The sequence below is a fragment of the Manis javanica genome, chromosome 13 (genome assembly GCF_040802235.1).
Source record: "Manis javanica isolate MJ-LG chromosome 13, MJ_LKY, whole genome shotgun sequence".
In the NCBI taxonomy this organism is placed as follows: domain Eukaryota; kingdom Metazoa; phylum Chordata; class Mammalia; order Pholidota; family Manidae; genus Manis; species Manis javanica.
Window position 1 is genome coordinate 64,207,508 of NC_133168.1, and position 23,002 is coordinate 64,230,509.

At 35.2% G+C, this 23,002-nt stretch overlaps 1 long non-coding RNA gene across 1 annotated transcript in view; it reads right to left on the minus strand.

Moving 5' to 3' along the window:
• Nucleotides 1–602: 602 nt before the first annotated feature.
• The window catches only part of LOC140845500 (uncharacterized), a 32,458-nt gene continuing 10,058 nt past the window's right edge, over nucleotides 603–23,002 (minus strand). Inside the window, exons 2-4 of the long non-coding RNA XR_012124308.1 lie at nucleotides 13,062–13,177; nucleotides 7,471–7,715; nucleotides 603–1,915 (exon numbers count right to left, since the gene is read on the minus strand). This is a non-coding gene — a long non-coding RNA (uncharacterized lncRNA). The remainder of the gene's footprint in view (nucleotides 1,916–7,470; nucleotides 7,716–13,061; nucleotides 13,178–23,002) is intronic.

A 23,002-nucleotide genomic window follows, 5' to 3' on the forward strand; every position in this document is an offset into this window, starting at 1 on the left:
CTTACCTGTATTTTTTTCTTTGAGGGTAGGGTGGGAAGTTGTTCTTTTCTATATTGGGAACTTGTTTCATATTATTGGGAACAACTCTTTTATTTTTTTCTAAGACAAGTTTATTTAAGTACTAGATAAACAAATACATTCTTGTGGGATTTATAATTTGTACTTTTTAGTAGTAGGATTAGTTATTTCAAGTACAAATTCTACCTATATCTGGACATCTCCTTATACCAAAGAAGAGACTCTGATTATGGACCCAATGGCCATGGAAACAATAAAAATGAAATAGTTCTTCTATTTTCTCCTTCAGAGTTGAATAAATCAACTTCCCTCCCTATTTGCTGTGATTCAAAATTAGTATTTTAGTTTCTAGGTTATATGTACGGAGCTCAAAGAAAGGTCACTGGAATTATTAAAAGATTCCTAGTACATTAAAAAAGACATTTTTAGCAAGAAAATTATTAGAATAATATCTTTATTAAACATATTATTTAATTTGTATATAAGGAGCAGTCAAGATTCTAAATTCAAGTTTAGTTTTAAAAAACTCTATAGGACTTGTATTTTTCTCAATAATACAGCTTGCAGTGTCTATTGACAATGTATACACCACATTTAAAAATATCCCACATAACCTGTCCAGGAAGCCAGTGTTCTATCTGTAAGTCAGACCACTATCTCTAGTAACTGTTCCAGGAAGCCAAACAATAATCTCTGTAACAATTGGCCCCAAATGGTCAGGACTTGACTAATAACTAACAGCTTGCCTAACTTTTGTCCCTGCTTCCAACTTAGGACCAACTAGAGAAAGCCAAATACATATCCCTAATTAATGGCATGGGATACCCCACTTCAAGGTAGCCCAATTATAGCTTCCCTCTACCAAAAGTCTCCAATCAGGGCACACCTGAAACCTTCCTTTCTATTTAGTATAAAGCTTTCCAGCTTCTCTGCCTGTCTTTGAGCCTCTGCCAACCACAAGTAATGGTGGCTGACTCCTTGGCTGTAATAAGCTCTGGACAAATAGCCTTGCTTATTGTCCTTTGGTTTGTCTTTATTTCCACATGCAGCAGGCAAGGATAGTTTTCATGCTTCATCATCATTTGTTGTAATGAAGCAGTTGGCAAATTTAATAGGAATTCATGTTTGGTTAATATGTATTCATTTATGATTTAGTGAATTAAATAATCTAATCAATAACCATTTATTATTTGATCAGTAAAATTTCAGTTCGGTGTGTTTCCCTTATAGAACTAGCTGTGGCTCTAGTGAAAACAGAATTTAGACTGCTTAAGGAAAATATTCACAAGGCTTTATTCATTTTCAAAGTTAGCAGTGGAAGCAAACTTTTCAATAGTAATTTATGCAGTAAATGATAGATTCTTTTTTGAGTTTTACTCGTGAGAATGAGTCATCACCGGAGGGTGTTTTATATAGTAGAAAACAATGCTTATATCTGCACAGACTTTTTACATAATTTGCTTAACAAAAGGATGTTAAATCTGAAAATGTAATTGATTTTATTACTGCAAAAGCATTTGGTAAGTTGAAGAAAAAGGTATGATACTTAGAGCAGTAGAATTCTAAATCAATATAGGTTGAAAATGACATGAGTTTCCAAATTTCTTCTCAGTACTTACAGTAAGCTGTTTATGAGATGAAAACATTTTAAAATTCAAACCATGAATCAGAGGAAGTCATCTTGAAGACAGATAAAGTAACTGGAAAATTCTAATTCCAGTGTTTTCTGTTTTCTGTAGATAGTAGCAAAGCCATTTCCAAATGTCAGCAGTCTATCCCTCTTCTTTATTAAGTCCATATCTTTCACCAGCCTTCCAAATCGCTCCCAAATTAATTTCTCCAAGCTTTTCTTTCTTCCATTATGCCAGTAATCCCTCCAGATGTAGATGTGGACTATCTACATCAGAATCATCAAAAGGTGCTTGTCAAAATGCAGATCCCTGGGTCCATCCCAGATCTTCTGATTCAGAATCTCAGGGAGTGGAGCCAGAGAAATATGTATGTTCATGCACTCTCCAGACACCTCGTATGAACATCTGAAGTTGAGAATTACTGTTTAAAGCAATTACCTACCTCAGAAAATCTTCTCAAATCTCTTAGATTCACAAATGATCTAAGATGCTAATGTCCGTATAACCTATATTCTTAACCTCAGCTTCTCTTTTGAAATTTAACTGCTTTCTCTAACTTCTGATAAAAAATATTTATTAGATGACTCACTGTCAATCTGCAATTTAGAAAGAATAAAACCAAACTTGTCACATCTGCCACAAAAGAAACTCCTCTTCTTTCACCTACGAGTGATACCATCTATGTCCTAACTGCCAACTATTTAAACATTTAAAAATAAGAGTCATCTTTGACCTTTGTCCTCAATAGTAAATCCAACTGGTCACTAATCATGTGGTTTCTTCCTTCATTAAGCATCTGACTATAACCAAATCCATCTTCAAATCAATAACTATTATCTGAGCACCTACTGTGTGCTAGAAAATGGTGATATAAAGATTAATCAGATATTTACTTTGAGATATTTACAGTTTAACTAGCATGAGAGGGCAATGAATAAATAATCTTCTGGGTTAAGTGTTAGGGTGTAAACATGTCAAAAGTGTTGAGAATACACAGATAATAAACCAACTATAATTCCTACAGGGTCTGTGAAAAGTACAGAGGAGGCAACATTTCAGTTGTTGTTTTCCAAAGGGTTAAGTAGAACCCCAGGCTGAGAGGTGGAAAAGGCACTGAAGAGAGAAAACAACAGCAGCAAGAACACGGGCATGTAAAAGTGGGTTGGGTAGAACAGTCCTTTGCCTGGCATGTGCTGGGGAGTGATTGTGATGAAGCCAAACAGGTGGACTATGCCCAAGTCACAGAATGCCTTCTGTGGAGTGCCATGTAGTTTGGACTCGTTCTGTAGTAATTGAGAGTCCCCAGAGGGTTCAGTTTTCTTTCTTTTTTTAATTAAATTATGATATTTATGAAAACTGTATCAATAGGATTTTTAAATTCAAATATTGTTTGAAGACTTAAAATAAAATCTGTATGTCCTCTGTTCCATCCCTTTCATCCTCCAGTCCTGTTGTCCTTGGGCATTCACTTTAAATACATAAAGCTGGGACTTTGAGTATTTACCTCTATAGTTCAAAATAATATGGAGCATTAAAGAAACTTCATTGTGAAATCAACACTATCATTGAGTCTTTTTCAGTTGACCTCTTCTTTGAAGAGGAATTCTCTGGTCTCCTGCCCAAGGGCATAAGGCTAGTGGTCAAGTGGAGGAAATGGACCCAGGCTTCACTAGAAATTACACAGATTCTGACTCAGTTGTCCTGTGTACTTCCAGTTACTTGACTTTTCTCTGGACAGCAGTCTCTGATGCTTAACATGCCCAGGAGAGTTCCTTTGATCTTAAGTTATGTCAGTTATTTTCTATCAAATAAATCACTACATTAATTTTAACTTTTTACTTCGAAGATCCCAAGTTACCTAAATTTTACACAGAAACTGGACCTGGTTTCTATCAGACAGATGAAGAAACTGAATAGAGCTGGAATGAGGGTAAAGGTTGGTAAACCCTGAAGTCTTCTAATGCGTAAGTCAGTAATCAGCAGTCTGTAGGCCAAATCTATTTGCCCCCTGTTTTTGTACAGTACATAAGCTTATAAACAAAAAAGGTTTATATTTTTTAAGTGGTTAAAAAAAACAAAGATGAATACCATTTTGTGATGCATTAAAATAATTTTTAGCATCCATAAATAAAGTTTTATTTGAATCTTGCCAGGCTCAGTTTTTACATATTGTCATAGCTGCTTTCATGCCATAACTGTGTAATTGAGTAGTTGTGGCAAAAACTGCATGGTTTATGAGCCTAAACTATATAATATCTGACCCTCTTTACAGAAAAAGTTCTCAAGCTATTAGTTGGGGCAATACAAAGAGCATTAGGTAAGAGGATTAAGCCCAGGTAGTCTGGCCAAAGGAAATCGTCAGATCCCTAGTAGAGAAACTGGGAGGGAAGAAAATAAGCAAGTTTTCTGCTCCTAGGACTTTCATCAGTTCTTTGTAATGGTCATCATTCTTTTCATCAATATTAGGCCACAGAGCATTAAGTCTCAGCAAATTTAATTTGTTACTACTTTTCCATGGAACTTCCCATTCCAGCTTCCCATCTCATCCTTATTGTCCATACCATTTACTGATTTATCTTTAATCATCTGTGAATGTACATGTACATGATTTGTTCTTCAAATAAACTGTAAGGTCCTAATGGCTTAAAAAAAGAGACAGAATATGTGTTCTTGTATCTCCAAGACCTAGAACAATATCCTTATGACAGGTGCTCACAAATATGTTGAAGATGATAATCTGCTGGGCATTATCTGCACTTTTCTTTCTCAGAGAAAAGAAAATAAACCCCTATGAAAAAAATATTTCCACATTCTAAGAATTCCAAAAAGATAGACTTTGATGCTACTTAAACTATTAGATGGGTAGCACAGTCTGGGAGCTTGGAGAGTACCCAACAAAACATATGGTTTTTGGTTAAATGGTTGACAAAAAGAGACCTTTAAAACTCTCTTCGTTTCCTTTTCTTTGGACTCCACCCTCCTCAACACACACACACACCTCAGTCATTCCCTCCTGATAGAAACAGAAGAGAAATTCTTGGCAGTGAAAGGAAAGTAGAAAAGAGATTTCAAATGAGCATGCTAAGTTACAGAAAGAAAAGAAAACTAAATCCAAAAATACATCTACCCAATATAGCTCATATCTCTAAATTTCATCCAAGATTCTGGGGAAAGAGTGAACTGAAGTTTTTACTTACTTCAGTAAAACTCATTCAGCAGGGTTAACCTTTTCCCTCTGTGTCTTCATTGTGACTTAGTTGATATAAATTGCTTTTATTAGGGCATTAATAGGCTTCTGGCTGGTAGTCTTATTAGAACCTGTTACAGAAGTTCAGTGTACAAGTGGTCAAGATACTGTTAACTGTGGTTTAACATCGGGAAGAAAAAGAAGCAGGCTTATAAATAACTATTTAAAGGCTCTGTCTAAATGGAAATGCTGGAACCTCAAGAGATCTAAACAGAATCACAGATTACACTTTTTAAGTCAAAGGTGAAAGAACTGGAGATATTCTCAAAGCTTACTCATTGACATCACCTATATATTGTATGAAGGAAGACTTGGTATATATGACTTTAAGACATTTTTCTAATGTGACCAGGTAAGGGTAAAGTTGGAAGAAAGGGAAAAGAAATGTGCTACATGGGCTGAAAGACTTGCCAAACAGAATGCAGCAGAATGCCAAAGGCTCTGAGACAGACTCTGAGGAATGATAGGAAGGGAAAAACAAACTGGCAATTTTTCACAAAGAATAATAATGAGTACTTTAAAATCTCATCATCCCTTCCCCTATAGCTCTAGCTTACTGATGATGGAGAGATACTAAACCACCAAAGAGACACTTCTCCTAGCTTGGGTCACAAACTACATTGAGAACAATGTATATCTAAGATGTTTGCTATTTTGTTAGTAATTTGGAAACCATGTGAGGAAATATTCCTTCAGTATATCCTTAACCCCATGCAAACTACAAACTATATTGATGACATTTAGCATCCTTCATCTGCTTAACTTTGAATAACCCTCATTGTTTCCACCACATCCCAGGTTGTAGATTACAATAATGAGATAGAGAACCTGGCATATAGTAGGCTCTCAGTAAGTATCTTTGAGTGAAGGTATGGATAAACCAATAGCTAAATAACTGAGTGCATGGAAGCACAAATTCAGAATATACAGGTAAACAAAGCATAAAGGAGTTTATCTGTATCATAGGTAAAGGCAAATACTTTAAAGAATCAGCCCAAAGCAGAATTATAGAATTCTGTATGGGATAGTTCTGGGTGAACACATTTCTAATCATGATAAAAATATCAGCAGCTTATTAGAGAAACACATTTGCTCATTTCTTATCTAGCAGACATTACCAATTAGTGTGTGTTCTTGTGGTTACTCTCTTTGATGGATCTTACTTATTGGAGAATCAATGACTCCATCCTTGGAGAGAGGGATTTGCATTTGCAGTATTGCCTTAGAATCTTTCTTCTGTTCATTAGGTAACATTTTCATCTTCTCTGGAATAGTAAACATTGACCGTAGTATGAAAATATTTCTTTTTGTGATTTTATAGTGTGAATAGTACCCAGAATTTCGAATATACTATTCTACGTGAAAGTTGAGAGCACCTAGAAAATCAGGGGGGGCAGCTTTATGTGTCCCAAGGTTTTAATCTTCCCCTCTGTTCTTTTGTGCAGAATAATACTCTGCATTTATCCTTTACCCCCTTATAGGTACACAACAGGAACAAATGCCCTTCTAACCTAAAAAACACCCTTTTGAAGCTCCCTTTTACAATTTCAATAATTGTTTTGTTTCCATCACTCTTTGTAAGCAGTGTTTTTGTTCAATTGTGACAAAATCAAATGTCTACAGAAGCCAGGCAGGTGAAATGCACAAAGGAAGTGGAATGAGGGAGATGCGACAAGTAGTAAGTGACCCTCCGTCCCATTTTCCGGGAGACACAGATGGTGAGGACTGTGGGAAACTGCAGACACAGACCTAATTTTCTGGGAGAGAACAGAGATACAGATTTGTATATAAGGCTTTTCCACTCCATTCTATCTACTTCAGTAACTAATTAAAATGTAAAACACTGTCTTTAACACTGTCTAGAGCAGGCCAAAAACACTGACCAAGCTAAGCATGTCTGTGGGCTATATCTACCAGAGGGACAGCTGGCTGCTGGGGTATTCACTCTGCTTGGATTGGCTTCTAACGTATTGGCACTACAGAAAGTCCAAGAAGATTCTCAGTAATGCCAATGTAGACGGAAGGAACTGAAGCCTCAGCAGGACTCACTAATTTGAGGTAAGGGGTATGATGTGTACTAGATAATAAGAAAGACTGGGAACCAAGTTGCCTGGGTTTGAATTCTGGCTTTTTCACCCATGAGCTAAGTAACTTTGAGCAAGAGATGTAACTTCTTCACTGCTCAGTTTCACATCTGTAAAATGAAGATAATGACAGCATGACCATTACATAAATATAAATACACACACACACACACAAAATAATATCTAAGTGCCAATTATTTGCTATTATTGTTCATAAATCATAGTGTTAGTAAAAAGTAACAAACTTTTACATATCTGTCTCACATTAGATAGCTACTCACACCATACATGGCCTCAGAAAACTTTCTTGTTCAGACAGAACAGGTGGGAGAATCAGGCTCCCTGCAGGAAATTCCACTATTTTGTCCTTAGCACCAGATGCCATCACTTCTTAGAAATGTCATAATTGCATATTTCAATGAGAGGAGTATATACAGCAAATTTTTGAAATACTAAAAATACTAAAGCAGTTAATGGTATGTCAAGTTACCTTTTCATTTTTCCCTTTTTGGACATCATCCATTTTCAAGTCAGGGACATTCTGTTCTAGAGTTGGAAGGCAGAAAAACCAAAGGACTCTTATTTTCTTCTTTTATGGATTAGCAAAGCATGAAACTTATTGACAGATGCTTGAGCTAGATATAAGTTGTCATGCTACTTCATTAAGTCTGTTTTCACACTGAATGTTTCTGGAAGTGGCTATTTTTTTTATGTTATCCCAAATTTTTTCAATGTCTAGAAACAAAGAAAACAGAAGGTCACATGATTTATATTTCACTGAAGTAATCATATGTTTGTGAATAGTAAATGTTGACACCCAACTGATTTTTTGTGGCACAAGCATATTTTCTTACCAATGAAATTCAAGGTGTATTCTGCCCTTTAAAGACTCTATATCTTTGTTTTTTCTTTCCTATATTCCTACAAATAAATACAATTGTCAGGCTACCATGTTTTCACTCTATCAAATTCTCCCTTCCCAAGGCAGGAGAATACAATTATTAACTCTCAAAAATAGTGCTAGTAGAATTTGTTAAGATTGAGAAGCACATCTATTTCCACTCTAATCTCCTCCAGGGCTGCTAAGCAGTGGCCTTATGCTCATATGAAACCCAACCCAGAAGCCAAGAAGAGCAGAAGTTGAGAAGCATAGATCGTGTAAAATGGGAAGTCTCATTATAAATAATGGAGGCTGCATGCTACTACCACCTCTCTTCGTTTAACGATGAAGAACCAAAGCTCAAAGAGAGAAGTGATACACAAAACGTGCACCTGGGTACACAGGGGCTGGAAGCCAGACCTAATACTGTCAATTAAGAGTTTTTTTCTATTCTGAACTGTGTGTCTATAAGCTTCTAGATGTATATTAAAACCAGAGATGCACAACTTACAATAGTAACTGCTTTCCCTTTCGTAACTATTTCGAAATCTTCTGTTTTTCTTAGATATGATGGAGGCACCATCTGCATCAAAATCACTTGCTGTCTATAAAGACTACAGATTCCCAAGCTCACCCCAGACCTACTGGAAAGGCAGGCAGTTTTGAACTTGGGTACACCACCCCCTACACAGCCCAGGGAATTGTTTTAATAATAACCTTTGAGAACCACTGATGTCTCGATCTGTTATGTACATTAATACAATGGAATTACTGGAATAGGGAAAAACATAAACAACTTATTCAAAACCTGATTTTAACACTTCAAGTGTGCATGGTTCATCTGCTTTAAGGAATAGCTGCTTTATGAATCCTAAATGTGCTTTCATGTACATACACTCAGTGATATTTTCAGAGTCACTTTCTCATCTGACTTCGAATCCTGGGAAGTAACTGGAAAATGAGTCTTCCTCAAAAGTCAGTGAAAACACATAGCTTCTATTAGGTGTAAGGAGTTACATTCTGCTGCACTTAAAACAGAAGTATAGCTAGCATTCAAACCTGGTGTGCTTTTGAAAGGAGACTGTACCGACAGGGCTAGGGCATTTCAAACCCAAAGAATCTAAGAACTATCGTCTGAAGATAATGTTTTTGCAGCACACCATTTTTTCCTTTTAATTTATTCTTTAAAAGAAAAATCATAATTAAAATTAAACATTAGTATAGAGTTTAAATTGTATGTCAAATTTCGATACACTCCAACTTTCAAAATGCATTAAACCAGGAAATGACATTTCAGATAGAGAAGATCCACGGATACACTAGAATTCTAACTTAAGTTTGGCTCTCTTGTCCTGCATCCTTGACTTCCCATCAGCACTGTTCAGGACAAACCTGGCACTGTACATATTATGTGGGTGAATTGGGGCTTTTTTGTGATTCTATTTTAAAACCAAAAAAAATCCATTTTAATTTGAAATGACAATGATTGGTAAATCCCCAAGGATGCACACACATGTTTTACAATGAAGGAGTCATTTCTCCTTGTTTTCTGAAAATGAATATAATATTACATTGTTGTATTAGTATTTTGATGAAATATTTCTGCTTATTACATTTCTAGTATGCATAGTTCATTATTAATTTGCTGCATTAAACTGGATTTGTTTTCTCAATGACAGCTATTCCTTTAAGTCAATTGGATACCCTGCACTCCATGACTTGTGGTATTTAGATCTTATAGGAAACCATGAACGTATTTAGACCAATGGTCAAAATTAATTAAACAATAGTCTAGAAAGATGAATAAAGTTAAAATTATCCCTCTAAATTACTCTCATCAGTCAATTTAAGATAATCAAATCTATAAAATAGTGTTCTTTATGCATGAAGTTTTTGTTACCTTTTCCATGCTTTCCTTATACAGTGTCACATAAGGCTACATTCATATCTAATATTGTCATACATTTTATTCACCATTACATCAGGACATATGTTGGGTTTCAATGATAACTTTCTGCAAATATCTGTAAATAAACTAGGTAGGCCTGGTTAAATGTTTCCTAAATCTGTACCAGATGGTTCTACAGTGATTCATCAAAACATTGGTTAAAAACACTTGTATATAAAATGTTGCTGGGAAATAAGGGGCAGAGAAATGTCATCTGATTTTCTAACATTTAGTAAGAATTAATGATGAAAAGAATTAATGACCAACCCACCTCTCAGGAGACAAATGCAAGAAATAAGATCTTTCCATATCTGGAGTGTACCAGAATGCAAAGAAATGACTTGCCGTGAGACTCTGCACCTGGGACCACGTTTCTCCACCTGGGCAGCTTCACACTTCTTATCAGTAATCTTTTTCTCCAAAGACCATTCTGGGTCGAAGGTCAGAGCTCATGTTTACTTCAACACTTAACATTGTTTGGGCCCTTATCTTGTCGCAGGAACTGTGCTAAATTCTTTGACATCCCATTTGCTGATATAATTATTAAATCCTATTTTGCAGTTGAGAACACTAAGATCCTGTGCTCTTAATAACTATAGCATATGATTGGAAGCATCTTTCTTTCTCTTTCCTTTTGTTCTTTCTTTCTTTTTAAAATATTTTGATTTATTACCCTTTTACACATAACTGCAATTCTTTTTCTTTTGCTAAAAATATTACCTAGGTATATAACATAGATATATGCTATCATATTGCAGATTAATAATTTAATGTCACTCTCAGGTTCCAAATACAGATTTTTGTATCTTTCTGGGAATGGGAAGCATCCTTTCTTATGTAGACAAAAGTAGTGACTCGTAGTATAGTATCTTTGGACTGAGAAATCACTCCAGTCAACCTTAGCCTATATTCTACTGCAGAATATTAATAGGGCCTTGGTGTATATAAAACCTTAATATTTTCAAAGTGAACATTTGAATATTATAATGTCAAGGAAAGCAGGAAAGAGTATGATCCTTATTTCAGAGATGAGATAACTAAAGGGAAGGGAACTCCAGGCAACTAACTTACCCAAGATTACGTAATTAAGTAATAGCAGAATTTCATCTGGAACCTTGGCCTTCTCATGATTTATTTAATGCTTCTCTAGTAGAATGTCTCTCAAATATCACTTAATTTTCTAGTCATTCAGTCTTTATGTCTCACAAATTTTATGAACTTGTTAATTTTTCTAAACAGACCAGAAAGAAGAAAGATACAGAGATACAAAGCAAAGATGTAGTAAGTTCCAAACCACACCATCAACAATTATTGAATATATATACACATGTATTTCCCAGAATACTGGGTTTGAGTCCTCAAAAAATTTGAAAGACTGACCTTCAAAAGGTGAATTCTTTAACTTATAATTTGTCTAATAACAACATTTGAAACACAGAATACCTTTGCAGTTACATGCATTTGTTATTTTATGCTGGTTCTGGAAAGAATTGATTGGTGTATGACCACTAGCTTTTGGTAGTTGCCAATCTGGGCTGAATAACTATAAGAAAATCTTAGTCTCAGTCAAAAATGGCCTCAATTTCAGCTATCTTCATTTATATATCTTCATATAAAGTAAGTCCTGCAGTTATGTTATTAATCAGTGCCATTTGGGTTTTTATTTTTTATTATACTTCCATATAGTCAAAAAGCAAGTCAAAGTACTATGGGAACATGGTTCTTTTATCTGCCATTTACAGAAACTTTCAGTAACAGCAATTTAGAGAGATTTCTGAATGAATGAATTCAAGCTCCAATTCATGAGACAGCTGCTCTCTTGCTTGGGTGGGTTGAATGGTCTCTCCAAGTTTCAGTTCTATTCTCCTCTCTGAAGATCCACTTTCTCTGCTTATATCCCCGTTTTTCCATATTTTGTCTGTGGCTTTGTATCTCTAGGCTTTTTTATTCTTTTTTCTTTCTAAAGCATGGAATCTAGTCCTAAATTTTCATGCTTTATAATCCTAGCACTCATATTAACCAGTCATAGTTTTGTCTCTTAATTTTCAACAGATAGAATAAACTGATTTAGGCTATTCTTGAGTATGCTTTAATCAGATATGATAAATAGGGTGAAGATTCGTATATAAGTAATTCCACTAACATCCACCAAGTCAGGATGGAAAGCCCACCAAGAAAGGAAGATGGGCCAGGCAAACACCCAAAACATGTCTATTATTAAAAACATTTATACAACGTTATTCTAGCTGCCACAAAAAAAGGAAAACACAGGGTGTTATGGATGCACATAAAATGTGCACTTAAACTGGATCCGAAAGCATCACAGAAAGTTGCTGGAGGAGGTAATACAGAAGCTCAGATTTGAAGGATGCGCAGAATACAAGTTAGGAAAAGACCATGAGGTAGAGTGTTTAAAGCATTGGTATCAACACGGACAAAGTGGGAGGCATAAAGTTTGGCATCTTGAGGTAACTGATAGGTATTTCAATATGAAAAAAGCACAGAGTTTGAAGGGGAGAACAAGAGATAAATCTGGAGAGTTCAGTAGGGACCAGATTACAGAATATTAGCCAGACTCACTAAGGGGTGTGATTTTATCCTAGAAGCAATTATAATCCTTTTAGGAATTTTAAAAAGAATTATGATATGAAAATGCTAATAATAGTATTAACAATAGCTAATTTCTTTTGAGTACCGCAACATCTCAGGAACCATGCTCAATGTGTGGTATGCATTATCTCAACTAATCTTCACAAACATTCCATAAGGTACATACTATATGAACATCGCTATTTCTCAGATGAGATCATTGAGCTAGTAAGTAATAGAACATCAGCCAAAAATGAATTTGAAGGGAGCAAGATCAGAAACAGAAAAACCAGTTACTGGGTTCTTGCATTAATGCCTGCCTGATATAACTGGGGCTCAATTTAAAGCAGCAGATAGGAGGATGGGGAGCAAAGGCTGGATAGGCAAGCAGTTAAAGAGAACCAAGAAGTTGTGGTTCAAACTGGATATGGACAAAAGGGAAGGAAGTAGTCAATAATGCCAAGTGTTCTGTATTGTTCATCTGGGAAGACAATAATGCCTGAAAGAAGAAGTACTTTAAGAAGCATTTTGGCTTTGAGGTATCTATCCACCATATACAAAAGTAGAAATATCTAGTGAGCAGCTGAATATGAGGAAGGTGTTCAGGAAAGAGACAAAAAAAAAGTATAATTGCTCAAACCGTTGGAGGGTATTTCTCACTCACATGAAATTCCAGGACAGGTATTTCAGGTTGGTAGGCGGTTCCCCCTCAGGCGGCTATTCAGGCACACAGGTTGATAGTAGCTTTTCCACATTCAACATGTGGTTTCTCTAGTCTCTCTGCTTGGAGAAAAGAGTAGAAGTTTGAGGCCAGAGATATCCCCTTAAGAAAGTAAGGAGGAATTTTTATGTATCACTTGTAATCATATTCCCCATGCGAAAACCACCATGTCTCCGTACCCGCAGCAGTGGGGCGAGGAAATGCAATTCCTAGTTTAGTTGATATGAATAGCTAAAATTCTATTATTATGGAGGAAGATAAATATTATAGGATAGTAGTTGGAGAGTTTAGAGACAGGGAAATGGACTAGGTTACCTAGGAAGAATGTTTAAAGTGAGAAGGAAAGAAGCCAAGAAAGAAACTCATATATTACTAATCCTTTTCACGCTATATAAGAACCATCAGGAAGAGTTCCTTGTCTTTTTATAAATTTTGAGTCATATTTCTCATCTTGCTCTGCCTCTTTTTTTTAAGCATTTGGTAACCTGGCTTTTGATTATCTACTTTATAACACAAAACACTATAGCAAGAAATGAACTCATGTCCAGTTACAATTCCAGGGTCATCAGCCCCACCACCAACAGCATGCTGTAGTCTTAACATTTTGCTTAATCTGCAGAGATCAGCTAAAGTACATAGAAAGCATATTATAAGACTTTGTATAACAGATAATTGTCAGGGACAATTAGCAATTAGCTAAACCAGGGTTAAAGCATTTAAAGAGGATGAATGATGGTCTAACACTAACAGAATAAAATTACACAGGAATACATGCAGTATAGTTTCACAAAATTAAATTAATAAGAAAAGAGTAGGAGACCTTGCTCAACAATAGTTAATATGAAAAGACCTCAAGCTTTATTTTGCCAAAAGATCAATATGCAGGAATCTGTAATACAGCTGCTAAAAAGTAATGCAATCTTGCTTTATTAGCAGGTTGGCATACACACAAAAAAATGTTGATACTCTTGACAGCATCATACTTAATATTTACTACTTAAAATCACCCTTGATTTCTTCCTCTATCTTCCCTTCACATTCAATTAATATCAAATTCTATCTATTCCACCTTTCAAATATTTTGTGACCCTCATGGTATTGAATTGGAATTGGAGATATCAGCATGAGCTCATTATATTTTTATATATATATACATACATAATATAATTATATACTTTTTAAGAGAATATAGTTATACTAACATACACACAAGAATATAATATATTATATAATACATATATATATAGTTTTACAGAAAGAAGTATAAACACATGTATTTGGGTGTGGTATGTGCGTGTGTGTGTGTGTGTGTGTGTGTGTGTGTGTGTGTACATTTCTTAGGTCTATCAAATGAATGGGCCTAGAAGTAAAGACACACCAAGAGCAATGAGCACACCTAACATCTAGATGTTTGCTTCTAAATACCATTTTTTCAGTAAAATGAACCAGGGATTTTGAGATACATGGTCAAGTCCAGGGGCACTTTAAAATGAAATTTGAACTTTTTGTTGTGCCAGAAAGCAAGAAAGTACTAAAAAATGGACAGGTCAAAAAAGGTAGAGGATACAGCTTAATGAATACTAAAAACAGGGGATGAAAAGTTTGATGATCAAAAAGATACTGACCTAGTTTCAGAGTAATTTCCATTAATTAGTTATCAATTACAAAGAGGAAAAATAATATAATCGGGATCATTTCATAAGGAATAAGAATTTGAAATCACTATGATGTTTACCTAAAACTAGTAGGATATTGCATATCAATTATACCTGAATTTTCTAAAAATTTTAAAAATAAAATAAAACATTCTCCCTAATATATAAAAAAAGGGCACATATAGAGGGTACATCATTTAAATCTTAGTAACTTTTGTCCTACCTACAGTAAAGGCATCAAAATATATGTATGTGTGTGTGTGTGTGTGTGTGTGTGTGTATATATATATATATAATTGTATTTATATTGTATACATTCATATATGTGTGCATATATATTACTGTCAGAGGGTATTTATGTGGCTAAAATACTTAATATTATGCTTAATATTTACAATGTAAATATTAACAGAACAAAATAATTTTTTCTTATGTTTTGGCTTTTTCTGCTTTGAAATAATCTGATTTCTTTGCTGCATGCATATCTCAGAACCAAATTGAATAAAATTTTTAGAAAGGTTAAAGCAAAGGAAAAAAGAATCCTTAAAAAGCTTTTTTCAGAGTCAAAATACAATTCATAACAGTTTAACCTAACAAAATGCAAATTCATTTACGTAATTAAGGTTAATGTTGCTAATAACGAGACAAATTGACATCATGTGCTTCCTGATAGGATATTCTGAGGTCACAACATCACCTCTATGTCATTACAAATAAAAAATTCAAAACCTGAAGCTAATTGCAATAAAACATCAAAGAAATCCAACTGAAGGCTATTCTGTAAAGTTCCTGGCTTTACTCCTCAAAAATATTAAAATCATGGAAAGAAAAAGAAAGGCTGGAAAACTATTTCAGATGAAAGGAAACTAAAGAAGCATAACAATTAATACAGCCTGTGATCTGGGACTGTCTCCCGGGCAAGAAAAATGGCTGTATTATTGGGGGGTGCTGAGGGAAAAAAAATTATTGAAACAATCTGTGAAATTTGAATAAGAACTATGAATTAGATAGTAATATTGTGCCAATGTTACATTTCCTGATTTTGATAGAAAGACTTTGGTTATGTAAAAGATGGACCTTAGGAAATACATTTTGAAGTATTCGTGGATAAAAGGGAGATAGAGGAAAGGAACAAAGGTAAAGTAAATTATGGGACAATATGTTATGCATCATTGTATCTAGTTACAGGATATGATAGTTCTTTGTAATAATTTTTTGCACTTTCATGTAAGTAAAGATAATGGCAAAATCAGAAGCTAAAAAGAAAAACATTCTTATCTAACCCAAGTAGTTGGCAATAAATCATTTTCTGGATCCAAATGCAAGACAATATATCCTTCATCCACTAACCTAAACAAAGTTTCTAAAGGCTTCTGTTGACATTACCTCTGTGCTGCTGTTTGATGTAACATATTTTAACCCCTAGCAGCAAGATCATATCATAATCCAGCAATCATCTAGGTTGTCAGCTTTCAGTAATGAAATTTAAAGAGCAAGAAAAACATAAAACTATATAAGACAGTGTTAGGATACTAGATGTGATCCCAAATAAGCTAAAAATATGCCATAGATGTCACAACATCTTGGGCAGTTTCATCCTTGGGATGTATATCTGCCATGGCTAGAAAGAGAATTCTCTGCAGAGTGTTATAACATTAGAGTTATAATTCAATTCCACTAGTCTATACTTAGCATATTTATGTTCCTAACAAGAACTGTACAAATATAGTAATATTATCCCAACTTCACAAATAAAAACTAAAGCAGAGAGATGTTGATTAACTTTCCAAAATTCGTACAGCCTGTAAGAACTTGATCTGGGACTCAATACCTGCAGTACCATCAAAGATAATGCCTTCTCCCCTTTCTCTTTTCTATGGCTATGAATGACATCAAGTCTCTAAAGACTGTAAATATTTCAAGAAAGTCTTTACTTAGGCATGGTAGGTAGAAGAAATACAGTGTAGACTCAGTCTGGCTATCCTGTGAATCCGGAGTGCTCTTTTACAAATACACCCGTAAGAAATATTCAACATTGCAAATAAAAATGTATGACCAAAAATGTTATTCATACTGGCAAAAAATGTGTATAAAATTATTTTAAATGTCCTATAATAGAAATTTGGTTAATAAATCATGGAAGATATAATGGAATATTATAATTTATTTTCAGAAAATTCTGTTCATAAGAAAATGGAATACCAAACAATGTTGTATAGAAGGGAAAAGAATACAAAATTATTTAGACAGTATGCTTCAAATATATATATATATATAATATATTTAGTATATATGTGTATACACACATACATAGGAAAAATCTAGAAGGAAATAAGTGAAAATGTTAACATGTTTATCACTGAGTAGGTTTGTATTTGTATATCTTATCTTCATTTTCAAACTTTCTAACTTTAGTTTCAATCATTTTTATAATTTAAAACAGCCAATAAGCATCATTAAAAAAAGACTCAATGTTACTGATCAAAAGAGAGTGAACAATATGGGGGAATTATCCATCTCACGATCACACTCAGACGCATTTTCAGTGGCACCACCAGTGCCATCTTCTAATAAGGGAAAGAAAATGAGTCAGGAAATGCATAATGTAACCAATGTTTATTTAAAAATCAGAGAAACAAAAGAAATAAGCCTTTGAATTCAGAAATCAAAAAGAAATGAAAATAGGGCACTGAAACTATTCTGTACAATACTATAATGGTAGACACATGTCAATATGCATTTGTCAAAACCCATAGAATGTACCCCCCCAAGAGGGAACTCTTAGTGTAAACTATAGCCCCTGTAGCATAATGATGTATCAACTGACTGTAACAAATGTTCATTGATTGTAATAAATCTACCACTCAAATGTCCATAATGGGGGAAGCTGCGTTTGTGTGTGTGTGTGTGTGTGTGTGTGTGTGTGTGTGTGTGTGTGTGTATGGAGATGGGGTATATGGAACTCTCTGTACATTGACTCAGTTTTGCTGTGAACCTAAAATTGTTCTAAAAAATAAAGTTTGTAAAGTAAAAAAATAATGAAAATGGAAAATGAATATGAAAAACACCAAAATATGGATAGCAAATAATGAAAAAGAGAATGAAGATGCTATTTTCTTATAGAATCTAACACAATTCTCTAATCATTCCAGCTTTAAGCTACAAAATCACTGAAGGAAAATTAATTGGATTAATTTAATTTAGTTTGGTTTAATCTGATTGGATTTAGTTAAATTTCAAGTTTAATATGGTCACCCCCTTATCTGTAGTTTCATTTTCTATGGTTCCAGTTACCCAAGGTCAACTGCAGCCTGGAAGCAGATGATGCTCTTTCTGATGTATTGTCAGAAGGTCAATAGTAACCTAACACTATGTCACAATGCCTGTATCATTCACTTCACTTCATTTCATCTCATCATGCTGGCATTTTATCATCTCACATTATCACAAGAAGGGTCAGTAGGATACAAAAAGATATATTGAGAGAGAGGCCACATTCACATTTCTTTCATTACCATATATTACTATAATTGTTCTATTTTATTATTAGTCACTGTTGTTTATCTATCATTGTCCCTAATTTATAAATCAAACTTTATCATAGGTGTGTATGTAAGGAAAAAAGATGGTACATATAAGGTTCAGCACTATTCACGATTTCAGGCATCCACTGGGGTTCTTGGAATGTATCTCCTGATATATAGATGTGTCTCTATATATTATGCTTGCATTCCTGAGGATGCAGGAAAATTACTTTTTTAGAAGAGTGTGTGTGTGCATGTGTGTAGATGCATGGATGATGATAGATAGATTGATAGATAGGTAGACAGACAGACATCTGTAGATATATATGTCCATTATGCATTTACAAAGCACCTGGGAAAGCACTGGAACTAGCTACTGGAGGAAAAATCTTTCTCTTTTATGAGACTATAGTGTAGCAGAAAGGCAGACATATAAATAATCAGGGCCACTCGCTACTGACATACACTCTATACTGTGTTAACTCCAGGGGAGTCATCCACATAGTAGACTAAGAAATGAATGGCATAATTTGGAGTTCCTTGGCAGGCCTACAAAAAGTTATACAATGCAAAGAAGGATGGGCTGTGTAGGTGAATGTGACAAGGCACCCCATTTCTTTGTTAAAGTGATTGAGCCTTCAAAGATCAAATGATACAGGACTTGAGCTGAACAGGATGAAAAGAAAGAGGGCATGTTCCAAACATAAGCAGAAACAGGACTGGGGATGAGAAGACAGTATTCCGTGTTTCTGGGAAGTAATTTGCAAGGTGAGTAATGACAAAAGATAAACCGGAGAATTATGCAGGGACCGGATGGTAAGGATCTAGGGAATACATGTTTTATACTGGAGACAGGGAGTGCAGAAACATGGAGAGCTTTGAAAAAGGGCATGATGTGACTGGATTCTTATTTTAGAAAAATGGTCTTTGGGTAACAAGGAGAGATTCCATATTAAAGAGAGGAAGAAAATGAACTCAACATTGCAATAATCTAAGCAAAAATAATGAGGGGCCAAACTAGGGTGACTGATGTATGGGGGGAGGAGGAAATGGACCAAGAGCTACTGAGAAGGTAGGATCCTGGGCTTGGTATCTAATTGAATGTGGTAATGAAAGAGAAAAAACATTTTCAGGGACTGCCCAGGCCACCTGGCTTGGTCACAGGATGTAGTCTTTCTGAAAGAGAGAATGTAAAAAAAGGATGACATTTTAAGGAAGAGATGAGTAGCTTCATGTAAGACATTGAATTAGAAGCGCCTGTGTTGGGCATCCACATGGAAATGTTCATCAGACTGCTGGGTCATTCCCTTTTCACTGACATAGTGGAATCAGTGCCTTCAGGAGATAGAGCTCCCTCTATTTGTTATGTGACACACCTCAGAGGACCATGCAACCTGCAGAGAGAGGTGGGCTTGTCAGCTCAGAGTCCACCGTCACAGGGTATATTATCTTGGGAGAGATAATATGCTGGATCTGATGCTGGCACTGAACCTAGGTGAGCAGTTTCTTCTCTTTTAAGGCATCACCACTTTTCTGTCAGGCTACTTTTCTGGAGTATGCTGGCAGGTTAGAGCATGTGTCTTCTCTCTTCTAGCAGGGCTCTTAGCTAGTGTCTTCATACATACAAAGGACAGGAATGAAGCTCAATATGTACACTTCCAATCAAAAACTTTCAATTAAGAAAAACAAATAAACCACTAGCTATCTTGCTGTGCTAGTATAAAAAATATTAATAATAGAACTGTATCCCTCTGGTAGGCATTCCATAAAAATCATTGAATTCTGTCTATCATCCAAAAGATTTTAGAGAAGTTCAAATATCAAATGGCAAGTGAACATAACCAATGAATTTCAGACTTAAAGTGATTGAAAATGGACAAATATGTAAATATGAAAGCATGTAGTTTGAGGAATGGTAAGCTTAAAGAGTTGCACATGGAGGCAAAATAAAATCAGAGTAACAACCACCTTCCTTTCAAACCATCAAGAAAAGCTTCACTGAAGATACAACCTTTTAGCCATGTGCAGAATGATGAGCTTGGATTTCTGGAAATAGCAGATTCCATATAAAGAGAATACCTTGGAATTGGTTTGTGAGAAGCAGTGGGATGATCTGATTAAAGGAGAACTGTGTTAGTTCTCTTAGGCAGAGATTACATGTTGGATATTAGAGGCAAAGGGTGATGATCATAGTTGAAATTTTCAGTGGAAAGCCATTGTGATTACTACTACTGATATGATGTCCACACTCAATACCAGCTGCTGCTGTATTCAACTATGTAAGTCATAAGTTCATGTAAAACCACCCTATATTGCAGCTTATAAAACAGAAGTAGATTTTGATTACATCAGAGTTTTATTTTGCATTCTACACTGGCTTTATCTGAGTGTTGTTACTTCTATTGTTGTAAGTTTCCTTTTTTCAAGTATAATGGCAATGTGCTTAAACACTCATATTTTAGGAATTAAAAGCACATTTCTATTTCAGGTGAAAGAAATCAACTGCATGAGAAGAGGAACTCCTGAACAAGGAAATTATTTTCATCCACATATCCTTAGTGATTAAAAATTGAAAGAGACTGAGAAAAATCCAGACAGGTTCAATACTATAGTATTTCTGCCACAAAACGTTGGTACAATGCACACACTGATAACTGGAACCAACCAACCTTTACCACTGGTAATATAGGGGCAGAACAGGTTTTGCAAAATACAGCTTATAAACAGAAATTTATTAGATAGGATTCTTTTATTACTTGTAAAAATTGATAATAACATTTATTTTAAAAGAATACCCAAATAAAGGAAGTGATCTAAATCTTCTAATGTACAAGTAAGAACTACAACATACAATTGTTATTTAAAATTAAATGTTCCTCTATATGACCTGAGAGGGCCTCATTTCTCATATTCCATTTTAAGCCAAAAAACAGCAATAACAAAACAATGTTTAGCGAGCATATACTATGTACAAGGCATTGTTCTAAGTGTTTTTCATGTGCTGAGTAATCTAAACCCAAGAAATCTAACCCCAGTCAGGTACTTTATGTGATGGAAGAAGTCAGCACTATTTAGTTTTAGTCTCTGAAACTTTTCTGATAAAGATTATTTAATGTATTTTGAGTATTAACAGGGAATTGGGCACGATATAAAAAATTCAACTGAATTTAGATACTCTAGAAAAATTTAAGAGTGTACTATAGGATAGTTATGCTAACTGGACTTCAAAGAATATTTTTAATAGGAAGAAGAAAATTTGGCAAATGAAAAAGTAAGGAAATTTTAGAGCTGGGTTAGATTTGGCCTGCAAGAAGAATTCACAGAACATGGCCATTGAGTAGAATAGGGAAAATCTTACAGCAGATAGGGGCTAATCATTAAAATGAGGCCAAAATAAAACAAGTTGCCCATAATTCTGAAAATGAATGTTGCTCATAATTCCGAGAAAGCAGGCTATTCACAAGGGCAGTGTGGTGTAGAAGAGAAAATTCTGGACAGAGGGTCCAAGGAGCTGAGTTTTTCTCTTTGCTCTGCCATTTATTGGCTACATGACTTTACAAGTAACTCTTTGTCCCTGAGCTTTAATTCGTTATCCCAAAATAGAGGCAATGATGCGTAGGTATTGTTAAGAATATTAAACAGATAACATGCTTTCAAAAGTGTAAAATGCTATACAAATGAAAGATATTGGCCATATTATTTTCAGGCTCAGTTACTGATCATTATTCTTCCTTTTCTTGATCTTTTTTCTTGTTGGCATAACCAAGTATCTTGGCATCAGCTTAGAATTCAGTTATGCTACACTTTTGAAATTCTCAAGTAGAAGGCAGCTAGACAACAGACAGAGAGTGTGTTTCTGGCCTGAAGCAAGACTGAATTCCTTAACCCACACTTCAGTAACCCACACACTCAGGACACCAATTTCTAATTCAACAGAATCTTTCAGCCAATACAATCCATTGCCCACCAAGGGAAAAGCCTGAACATGGAATCAGATACAACATAACAACAGACAGTACACTTGACCAGCTTAATACATCTATATTGTGGTAAGAGCTGGTTATTTTCTGACCCCAGTATACAAATCTTGCAGAAATTTAGGTGTCCTGGTTGTTCTAGATAATTGGAGATTACTCTGTGTATCAGAGGTCTAACTGCCCTCCTCACCACCGTGTGGTCATGAACTCAGTTGTAACAGTGTCCTGAAGGTCTGTTATGGCATGATGGCAAGCAAGGGATGCCCAGGTGGCCAGTCTGTATCTCTTAGTTATAACTGGTGATGACTGGAGTGGTAGAAAGATACACTACATTGTATAGCCTAGGGATGCAAGGCCAGAGCCCGGGGTAATGGTAGAGAGTCACACAATGTATTCATTAGGGCCAGAACAAAAGCCTGAGCCAAGGGCAGAGGAAATAGGACAGAGGAACTGAGCCACAGAAGGTGGGATATAACAGCTGGTGGGCAAAGAGCCCAACAGAATTTTTGGTTTGTGGTTCTGGCACCCAGAGTAGATGCATTACAAGAGGAAGAGTGGGTACAACTAGAGGGAAAGTATATATATATATACATATTCCTTTTCCAAATACTTTTAATAAATACCTCTATACTGAGATTTATCCCTACCCATTTCTCTCCTAGGTAAAATGACAGATTTATTCCTACCCATTTCTCTCCTAGGTAAAAAGGCAGCTAGACAACAGACAG